Genomic DNA, 11,811 nt, shown 5'->3' with positions numbered 1-11,811 from the left:
TGTACAAATTCTAGTATGTAGTGCAGCCTAAGCTTATTGATGGTTAATGATGCTTAGTGGTATTCAATGTTAGACATATCTTATAGGGCAACAATAATTTTGTTCTATCTTCACATCTCTTTCAGTTAACCGAGAGGCTTATAGATCTTCCAATATTTAACAATGCTGACACAGTTTATAGAATTGTCAACGTTGACACAGTTTATAGAGATTGTAGTTAAATGCATGTTATAACTTAATATGTCAACGTTACTTTGGAAAGAAAAACAGTTCAGGTAAATAATTGATAATTGTAGAAAGATGTACAACAATATACTAATACAGTAGAAGGATATACCCTCCATAATATATTTGGAGCTAATGAGGATGGATATTTAACAGAAACTAAATATCATATAAATGGCCATTTTCATATATGTTCATAGGATTCAGACAAAGGGAAAAGTCTCTAGCAAGCTCCACGCCTGAATCTGAAATTGATAATTCCTTTAGTCTTTAGGCATACGGTAGAAAACCTTCTTAACATGATAATTAATAACCTTCTTACAAATACAACCTGGTGATGTCATATGAGCAAGAAAAGTTTCTGCTTTGTATCCCTAGTATAGCATTAATTTTCAGTAAAATTAAATGATACGGCGACTAATAAAAAGTAGTCAAGTATGGTTGGAGAAAAGGGATAGTATCCAACTTAAGAAATGATTGCAAACATAATGAATTAGTATATTTCTCGAAATAGATGCATATTATTTGTGAAAGACATTGAAGGGGGCAGATATACCTCCATACGCAAGTGTCCAGAAAAACCATTGCCGTGGCAACAAATCCAATCACAAACAGTGCTACCTTCTAATCTACTGACACAAATGAAAGAAATTATGAGTACATGATTACAGGATAAGGCTCATACCAGAGGAACTTCTCTGTAGGAGATTGTGACTATGATGCCATGGGCTTGGGTATAGAAAATAATGTTATTGTGCATATGCTGCCATTAGCTAAAATCATATGAACACTTGGATAATGATTCTAAGTCATACTTCCAGCAGGATAAGTAATTCTGTCAGTGCATACACCTGTAATATCCATATGTGAGTCATGAGTATAAATTTACTATTTTGGTGAAAACCGATATAGTATAGTAACTAATATTAAGTGACGAATCCATCATCAATCTAACAGCTCACTACTGTAGCTTATCAAAAGCATGTAAATGACTGGTTGATAGGTCATACCTGAAATCTGCACATTCTTTTCTCTATATAGGTTAGCTCTAAACGTTAAATACCAAACTTGCACATACGTGCATATGGTTAAAATCGAACCTAGAAAAAGTAGATTAGTTACATACTTACAGCTTCCTGAGAGGGTTCATGTGTAAACATCACCGGTCAGCCTTGTTTTGCTATAAAATGGGAAACCATCTAAATCAAATCTTGGACAACTTGAGTACTCCATGCATCTAGCTAAATTATTTTGGATAGCAACAGTAGTCTCTACTATATAAAAAGGAGGAACTTCCTCCGTTTTCTGCCATCATCTTTCGTCAACCATCGCTAATCCTATGGCTAATCCCGAACGGGCCATAATGGGCCGCATCACTACATCCTAATCCTACCGAACCATTCCCGTGTGTTAGCATACCGGACAGACAAAAAAAATCGGAGACATAATCATCTTACCATATAACCATCTTACAATCAGAGGCATTTTGTTTATTGCCATCATAACCATCTTACCTAAATGTCCAGCGTGTAAACAAAAATAGGAAACCTATAGAACTGGAAACCTATAAAATATAGGAAACCTGCAGAATAGTGGACAGAAAGGAACAACGATCAATAGTGCTTTGAAAGCAGGATATCCAACGTGTAAACAAAAAGGCATAAAATCCATCTGACCTAAATAGAAACCTGACAAAAGGCATAAAATCTGGTTTCCTCCTAAAAAGAAAGCTCTATACTTGCACCACCTACATCAAATTCGACATGTCTCGAATTCTCGAAATCTCCTAAAAATAAAGCTCTATACTTTGGGAAGGCAACATAATGACTAATTATCATCTTACCATAGACTAGGCTCAAATTCTGGGAAGGCAACATAATGACGAATTTATCATCTTACCATAGATAGCTCCTTTTCTGGGAAGGCAACAATATGACTCAAAACTTACCAGTCTCACGCTCTCCCAATCATATAAAATACACCTCCAGGTTAATATTAGAGTTTATCCATCTTACCAGGCTCATTGTTTTCGAGTTCATCCATCTTCATCTTCAATCTACCTCTACCACCATGCTGAGTCAATATCTTGTTAGTCGCCACACCTCTAAAAGGGTGATGGCACTGAGGCGAGTCCCAGGCTCACTGCAGTCATGTTCAAAAATCTGTAAGTATACTGCAGCTCTTAGAATCACATTTTACTCACGTGGAAGAGTTGCATATGTACAACTGCGAAACTTATTTCCGGTCGAATCAAAGACAACGGAGGAGGTGATATAATGTTAGTCTTCCAATAGCTAGCACAATATTCAGTCATTATGTATGATTCAGTATTTCTCCTTTATTTTTGCACTTTGGATCAAGCACATGGGATCGAGTACCTTAAGCTCCTTTATTTTTCTCTTCAAGTATGATTCGGTCTTTCTCCTAGCGAACCAATCAATAGAAGAACCACATCTGCGAATCACGAATTCTCGGTCTGGAATGTCGACTTAATCACAGTTTGAAAACGAAAATACCGCCTCTGTTCACTACTATAATATGCTTTGAAAGTGAAATTTAACCTTACGAAAATACCACCTCTGTTCACTATTTCAACATTTGATGGTAGAGAAAAAACTGTCTTATAATAGTGCACAAATTTCAATAAAATGTCATATATTACTGGAGAGTTGAATTTGTTCAACAATAATATTCATGAATTGACGATATCCCTACCCCTGCATTTTTAATAAATCATCTCAAATAATAAACATCTAAATTTCGTTCATCAAATCATCACAATTAATAAACCCTTATATTGCATTCATAAATTCAATGAGAAAATCAACTCGCCCTAAATAGTATCTCGGCAGGCTGAAATTAACTCGACCCATTCATCATGCTATGGTAATTAAAACATTACCCATAATCCCCTAGGTATCACGCTATGGTAATGGTAATTAAAGCATTTCCCATAATTGCGATAAGGAAGCAGCCATATAAAAGGTACCTCAAGCATGGCTGGGCGAGAGATCTCGTGTATCCAGATTTCAACCTGCCCAGTCTTCAAACAAAATTTCAAGGGAGGTCACAACTTGGATCTGCAGAAAATTCCAGCGAGTTCAAGGTATGTAATCACACCTCTAATACAAACTGATGCACCATCACCCTCTCCCCATCCAACTGTGCTGCTGTAGTCTAATGTGTACCAAGTAACAAACATGCTAGCCCCATTTACTTGCTTTCATGGTCCAAATCAGTACTTTAACTTAGGCGACATTTTGGATCTGAGTTTTAACATCATTTTAGTACGCACCAGCCGATGTTGCCAATTGATTTGCGCGGGTTCTACATTTTAAGAACAGAAATTTAGATGCCTGATTAGCTGTACTATACTGTTGCATGTGTACTGTATTGTATTGTTGGATCTTAACTAGGGTCAAACTTAAGATTTGAGAATAAATATATTTAGACACGAAAATAGTAGAAATTAAACTACCTTACCATTACTACGAGTAGCATATATACATATAGAAGGTAATGGTAAATACAGTAGTAGAACAATATGTCTAAGGCAAAAATTGTTCGGATAGATTAAAAATAGTGATACAACTGCAGCTATCACTAAGGCGTAAACCTGTAGGCCGTTTGCTGTTTCACTTCTCTTCCATGTTGACATCAGCCTTATCATTTGTTCAGTTTATTGTTATCTGCATATATGTCTGCAATACAAGCCAGTCATCAAATTCCTGACTATCTTTTTTACTTTTCAACTCTATGACTACCTTTCATAGATGAGGTCAACTTATATTCGGATGGAAGAGATTAAGGAAAATGATAACAGAGTGACAAGAGGCATGTAGGGTTGTATGGAACATCTATCGGTGGTCCACGTGACAAGAGGCGTCGCTACATGGATGCTATGGCCTTTGTGCGGATGTATGGCAAGCCGGACATTAGTCTGCCAATTCTAGAACTTAGCATATAAACAAATGCACGATGCTCACAAATTATATTTATGCTTGAGTAGCGGCAAGGTGAGCGTTTAGATCCTTACTCTGAATTTATGGTGGTTAAGGAGTTGGATATCCAGAAGCAATGGATCTTGAATACCAATGTCCACCCTGTGGTGATCAAATAACATAAAAGCATAGAGTCATGGTTAATCGCAAAAAATGTAATTACAACTTGAAGAAGTATAAGATGTGCAAATACTTTCTCTGTGTAAGATGTATTTTGACTGAAAGAACAAGATAGTTCCGACTCAAGCGCCCATAGACGCATGAGAAAAAATAGTACAGTGTTCCGTTAGATGTTACATAAAGGTATAATAGCATAAAAATAGTCACTACTTGAAAACCCTATAATTCAGATGCCTACCTTAAATGGTCCAGTGGCAATTAATTTTACGCTCCAAATGCTGCGGTAGGCTTATAACACCACCAAATTTGGTCACATGTCACACTAACTTGTTTTCGAAAATAAACTGAGATGCATTGGTATTTAGTTTGATACCAACTTGCTTGCATATTCGTGCTTACACAAATAAACAGCTGATATGTCATTCATAAAACAGGTAGTACAAATCATGAAACATGATGTGAAATAATACCTTTGCTCGATGGCGCAGCAAGTATTTATTGCCTTTGGACAGGTTAAACAATGCATTTTCACAATGCCAAAAAACGTGTGCATGCACATCTTGAATTACACCGAGAGGGACAGAGGGTGTACCTGCCAGCTTTGTTGCTCACTTGTGTTACTCCAGATTGTGTGTCCAGTATTGCCTTCACACTTTGATGTGGTGCTGGTCCAGAATTCCATTTTGCCAGCAAGAATTGACAAAATGATATTATTTGTAAGAAGAAGAATCTTGCTTTTATGTTCCTTAGGTATTAATAGGTGTGGAGAATCACTAATACGAGGTGATGTGGTGTTGTGACTAATCACCAATACGTGTGGTTACAACTGAAAATAGTGTGAGTGGCTGCAGGGGTACTTAAAGATACTGTGGTTACAACTTAAAATGTTTTCAACACATCCTAATTTCATAGCATAATTAGAGGCAGTAAGTGAAATGCTGCAGAGCTAACTTAAAGATGCCAAATAACCGAGAGGGATACCTGAAGGGGTCTTGCTGGCAACGAATATTTGGATATGTCCACATCATGAACATAGGTGAAACAGCATAATCAGCATCAGCAATTAATCCCTTTACACCATTGAGACTGTACCTAGAGCATCCATACTCTTAAATATCATATATTTCAGCTCGGGCAGAGAAATCTCAAAGAAACGAACATGGCAACTCCTGAAACAACCAACATCAAGTTAGCCGGCTGGATAAGAGGGGCATCAGTGACATTACAGGTAGGAAGAAGGGAAGGTGCCAAATGCAACATAATCCTAGGCAAAGAACATGGCTGCAAAACAATGGGAGGTAGAAGGATAGACAAGAGGGGGAAATTAAAATGATTAAGCGCAGTATATATCAGCAACCGGGGAGAAACGGTCGTTAATTAAGTTAAGTTATCGGCATATATCTTATTGGAGACATATAACAACCAGCTGCAGTTCTGATAATTAACACAACTTGCAGGCTGCGTAGACAACCCATTTCCATACCCAAAAAAGAAAAGAAATATCGAACAAACATGCTCAAATATGTAGAGAGAAGAAGCAATGATGGTGATCAAGGAATTAGACATGTAGTGGTAGACCAAGACCATACCCAAAAAAAGTGTTAGACCAAGGAATTAGACATGTAGTGATTTTTTACATTTAAGCATTGAATATCACATATGTGCATAGGCACTATGGAATATCCAACGATATTATAAATAGCAGATGTCTGAATCAGAAAAAAATATGAGCTTATGTAACAATTTATGCATATGATCTTCCGAAAGTCATAAGGATAGGGCTAAGAATATCACTTCATATGGTGAGACCATTGTATTTGAATGCCATCATAGGGTTCTCAAAAGCTCCATGGCTTCATTCACATCAGAAATAAAACTTGTCGCTATGTGATTATCACTTGTTCCCTACATGATGAATCTCATGACTCTCGCACTTCAGATTAATCAAACAACTCAGTGCAACATTTGGCCTTTTTCAAATATGTTGCATGTCTTGGTTTAGATTTCAGTAGACCATGGCCATGACTCTCGAACTACCCTCACCTCCCATGACGAATTGGAAGCCCAGCCCAGCCACCCCAATACAAAACATACATTGAGGACATCTTCTAAAAATTAAACCTGAATTCTAGAGAAGTTGATCTGAAACTGAACCAGCAGTCAGTACCTCGATCTCCTGCCTTAGGTTGTGGATGTCCTTGTCGCTCTTCCCATACTTAAGAATAACCTACACCGCCATCACCCACCTATATCATAGCAAAAGAGACGTAAACAATCACCTTAGAAAAAGAAGAGTAAATTTCGAACAGGCAATAGTAAATGCCAGGGGAAGTTAGCGATGGTAATTATGTACTGGTCTAATTAACAATAGCATTTCACTCTTTGATTCAGTCCGTTGCATGGAAGGACCAGAAATAATTATACGAGGGAAATCTGTAGATGGCGAAATTCAGACAGGGACACAACATTTGGGCTCAACATGTACAAATCAACAGTCATTCTTGTGGGAGCTATTTTTGGCAAGCAACAATTTGATTGATAGTGCGATTAATGCTAACGATGCAAGAAAGATGCCAACATGTGGTAGGATTAGGAGGAAACAAAAATTCCATCATAAGCTCTCCATAATTAAGATGAGAAGATCACCTTCCTTATGCAATATGATTTTCAATAATTAGACTCCCATAATTCCGCCCCTTGCCCAATTTCCGCTCTACACCTAGCCAATCACAATCCTTATACAAACCCACATAATATACTTGCCAAATTTTTCCCAATACCCAAATTTCGCTTTGCAACCTGTAGGCAAATCACCTGGCATTTCACAAGGTGACAGAATACTCCCAAATTCCGCTTCCTACCCCTTGTGCTCGCCCTATTCCTCCCAGTCCCAGACAATCAGCACAGCGACCAAACCTCTACCTATGCAATCAGCTATGGTGGAAATTTCAAAGTTCCCGTCCACGAATCGATTTCATCTCTGGTAAGTTCATTCATTTTCTTCCATATAGCTACCATGTGACAGTTCGCAAAACATTTGATTACTATGTTGTTACCTTGCAGATGGAGCCGTCGAGTATTTAAGCAGAATCAGCTGCTTCACACGATAATGTAGAAGTCAAGTATTTAAGCAGCCACATGTCAAAAAGTATTTAAGCAGCCCCTAGCGATTTCAGTAAAGAGCAAATATTTACCCACGGGCAAAGTACTTGCCATCCTTACCAATATTATATGCGAAAGGGATAATGCCCCATATTTGCTTTCATAGTATTTGGATCCAAGATATATAACACCCGCTTCTCCGTTCAAATCATCCTGCATTGTCACCACAAAGCATAGTCAAGTTGCTGGCCCAACTCATCAACACCAATTATGTTCATATATGCCATATTTAAATCAAATGCCCCTTCCTCTTATAAGAATGAGAACCATGTCAAGATCTTTCATTTTGTTGTTAGATCTACAAAATCTAGACTACAAGACAGTAATTAAAGGATCCAAAGATAATCACACAGGTCATTGTGCTCAAATCAATACCTTCATACAACACTCTCCACTGTTCTTGTTATTACATCAAAGTAACAGATAAATGATAAATTACTATGAACAATATTATTATTCAAAATAGCACCTAGCGCAACATTTAATAACTGGAAATAAATAAATGAGAAGCATCTGAAGATGTACAGCCTCACACAACATTGCCACAAAATTTACCTATCCTTATGGGGATCTCGGATTGCTCACCGCCGACGAAGTATGCCGAGTAGGGGTACCCGTGAGCGTACGTACCGAAGCTCCTTGTTGACGGAGCGCGGGCGGACGCGGTCGCGCTCCTTGTTGCCGGATAGCCCGTGGGGCGGCAGCACCCCAATCCTTGTACGGTCGACCTCGAGAAGATCCAGGGCGACGCCGGTGGGTTGGGACTTGGGACGGCGCCGTCCCTCCAGCCGTAGGCGAGGCATAAAGGGGCCTCGGCCATCCACTCCAGGTCTAGGAGCTGCTGCGTAGCCCTCCAAGGCGCGGGCAGTGGCCGCTGCCGAGGATCCAGTGGAGACGATTTCATCTGCCTCCGTCAACAGAGAGGGAGAGGAACGGCATTCGTCGAGGCAACGGCGTGGAAAGGGAGGGCGCTTATCACGGCAGCAGCCGGGAGACATGGGGAGTGGGAGTTCCTCACCGCACCAGAACGCGAGGAAGGGAGGGGAATGGTAGTTTCGTCGGGAGGCAGTGACGTCTTGTGCTGTGTGATGTGAGACGGTGAGAGAGAAGCCAGGGAGTGGGTGTTTGACGATAGAGAGAGGGGCCAGAAGAATTAAGAGTAGAATGACTTCCTTTTTTCAGATCTGTGGTGTCCGTCCTCCTAAAGAAAGGATCTGTGGTGTCCATTTCAGGTTTGTTTAAATAATTACTCCCTCCAATTTAAAATAAGGATCGCTGATTTAATACAAAATTGTGTGTTTTTTTAGATCGTGTGTTTTTATACTCACGCTCACATTGCTGGGCATTAGACAGTATTTAAGTGGCTACAAAAAACCTCGCCGAAGAATTTTAAATGATAATTTTATTTCAGATTATTAGACGTGCATGTTTACTTTGCAGTTGCAGCAAACGCAAAAAATGCCAAGGGTCAGGTGCGGGTCAGCATGCTTTGAGCATTTCATGGAACCGGAGGTAGCTTAATTTGGGGCGAGAAGTTTAGGCGTGCACCTGAAGTACATATTCTTCAAGGAGTTTAGGACGTTTCCATTTCATTCCATTCCATTCCACAAGAATGTAATCATTCCATTAGTCTGTTCGGTTGAGTTGGAAGAGGTGGAACGGAACCGAAACAAATTAATCTAAACATCAATTAATCAAATTAATTAATTAGAGCCTAATTAATCAGAGGAGGGTGGCGATGGCGTTAACCGCGGCGAGCTCGATGAGGGAGTGATGTCGCCGGCGGGCCGGCGCCTCTGGTGGCCGCCGCTGGCTCTGTTGGCCGCGTCTGTCTGCAGCGGCTGCGGGCCACCTCTGTTGCGGCAGCTCGACGGCGAGGGCGCAGAGGGTGAGGTGAGGGGGCGCGAGGAGCAGCGTCCTCCGCCGTCCCAGCTAGCCACCAGCCCAGGCGACCTCCTCCACCCGTCGTCGGTGTCCGCGCGCACCCGCAAACTCGCCCGCCGCGTGGTCAACCGATGCGCGGCCCCGCGGTAGATGCCGGAGTTGAGGGAGGCGAGGGCGCGGGTGAGGGTGAGGTGAGGGGGCACGGAGGAGGGTGAGGCGAGGGCGCCGACCGTCGAGGGGATAGCGCATGCCAACTGCGACGGCGGGAGGAGCACGCTGCGGTGGGTAGAGGGGTTACGCGTGAGGGAGAGCGATTAGCTGCCTCGTTCCACCTCGTCCGGCCGAATCGGAGGAACCACTTCATTCCGGATCTAGGGGGAATATTCCATTTGGAGGAACCACTTCATTCCATTCCAGTTTGCAACCGAACGCAGGAACGGGCTCTGGGTGCGGAACGGTTCCATTCCGTTCCACCCCATCCCCAAACCGAACACACCCCAAAAGTGTGGTCCATAGACTTCGTAGGCTGAATTAGTTTATGTTCTTGTGTATCAACTCTTACTTTGAATCTATTTATGTGTTGGAGTTAAGACTAATTGTGTGTCATCTTTTTGGCATGTTCAGTGATGGTTGATGTTTGTATTTTCACCATTTTCGAGATGTTCATAGGTTAACGATATTATGTTTGTATTTTAATTATATTTTAATTTGTTTACATGTGTTGTTGCCCCGTAGCAACGCACGGGCATTTCTACTAGTAATGAATAAGGTAACATGAAAAAAAAACGTAAAGCCTCCTTTAAACATGAAAGTAAGCAGGCCTCAAGTGCACTTCTCCAATGTTTGACTCGATGACCTACCGAAGATTTGTGTTGTCACTTAAGGCTATGCAGATCAAATCTTGTTCCCTTCCTTCCGCTCAGAATCCGGTCGAAATAATATTGCTGATAGACCTAAAAAACTGACCGATTAGCCTTCTTTGTTATACATCTGATTAACTGGAAAAATGAGATCATATTATATACTACTTGAGATTAGAGATAACTTCCCAGTTGTTAGCCACTGTTCAAGCGGAAGACATCGGAGACGTCCAAACTCTGGCCTAGCTGCCACAACCGTGACGCACGACCTGCAAGTCATAGATCACCATCTGATTAATTGGAAATAGGAGATCACATTAGGACCGTGAGATTACCAGTAGATCGAGAGCGACCGTTCAGCGCTGCACCAGGCATTAGAGACGGCTCAACTTTGGCCGCTAATTGCCACCACCATGGCAAGTGACCTGATGCGGCGCTGCATCGCATCTCTCCTGCTCCTAGAAATAGTAGATCGATTCCACGTTCATCTTCGGAATAGTAGATCGATCTCATTGTCGCTCGACCGGGCGTGGTGGGGATGGTCGATTATAGAAGTTTTTTTTTTCTATCGGGAGGAGTGGGTTCGCGGGGGGACAACATGACATCTAACGGTTTTAAATGAATTTAAGATCAATCCGACGGATAAAATTTTATAACCTCTAGGATTAACGTGGTGGCTTGATGGGAGTATCCAATTAGTAAATATAAGATTTTATGTTGTTAGAAAGCCACTGAAATTCTCTACAACATGCCACTGGCCCCATGGCCAGATTCCTTGTAGAATTAATGTGACAAAAATAACAAGATAGGGACTTTTCCCTATTCAAATAATTCTTAAAAATCAACTAAAATAGATATTAAGTTAATTCCAACTCTAATAGCTCACATTTGACTTACACTAATTGTTTATGCAATAAAATGGTGTGGTTACTTTGCATGATCATTCCCTAGTTTAATTAATGGATATTTTGACTAGTTTAACTAGTTAATATTGTCCAAAACTATTAAAGTTAAAGTGTGTGAAGTCTTACACTTCATTTAAACTTGTCTCACATGGATTCATGGGATGCTTGGACCCCTGGTTCCAAACTCTCTTATATGAATTACTTGAGATTTAAATCAAATGTAGTGTTAGTTAAATGGTATGAGGTGATCCACCTCATTTTAAATCATTTTCCCAAATGATGATGATGAACATTTGACTTAGGTCAAGATGAGTTCATACATGATTGTTGGAGAAATTAAATCTTAAGAAGATTTCAATGAGAGGAAATTATTTCTCAAGAACCCTATGGAAACTATCTTTTACATATGAAATACAAAGAAGTGAATTCTATTTAAACCCCACAACCCATGCACCCTAGTTGATTTATTTTGTGTGCATAGACTAGTTTGTGTGTTATATGTGATGTATGGAATAGCCATTGAATTAATGAGTAATTATACTCGTATTCAAATTTAGACGGTAGCACCGGAGAGTACGCCGAAGAAGAAGGTTGCTACCAGGAGGAGGAGGAGGAACAGTTTGAGAACTACCAAGGCAAGCTATTACCAATGCA

General features: G+C 40.4%; 1 long non-coding RNA gene across 7 annotated transcripts; it reads right to left on the bottom strand.

Annotated features, from left to right (window-relative positions):
• Nucleotides 1-1,653: 1,653 nt before the first annotated feature.
• On the bottom strand, nucleotides 1,654-8,648 carry LOC127327106 (uncharacterized). 7 transcript variants are annotated; one of them, XR_007868352.2, is made up of 7 exons: nucleotides 8,064-8,648; nucleotides 7,569-7,661; nucleotides 6,514-6,592; nucleotides 5,328-5,515; nucleotides 4,262-5,191; nucleotides 3,842-3,926; nucleotides 3,228-3,305 (listed from the first exon to the last, which is right to left on the bottom strand). It is a non-coding gene; the product is annotated as an uncharacterized lncRNA (long non-coding RNA). The 7 variants fall into 7 exon arrangements; XR_007868354.2 differs by lacking the exon at nucleotides 3,228-3,305 and adding an exon at nucleotides 3,312-3,552; XR_007868351.2 differs by lacking the exons at nucleotides 3,228-3,305; nucleotides 3,842-3,926 and adding an exon at nucleotides 1,654-2,387.
• Between the last annotated feature and the right edge of the window lie 3,163 nt (nucleotides 8,649-11,811).

This window comes from Lolium perenne, chromosome 3, assembly GCF_019359855.2.
Source record: "Lolium perenne isolate Kyuss_39 chromosome 3, Kyuss_2.0, whole genome shotgun sequence".
Classification (NCBI taxonomy): domain Eukaryota; kingdom Viridiplantae; phylum Streptophyta; class Magnoliopsida; order Poales; family Poaceae; genus Lolium; species Lolium perenne.
This window is presented reverse-complemented; position numbering and strand designations above follow the sequence as displayed.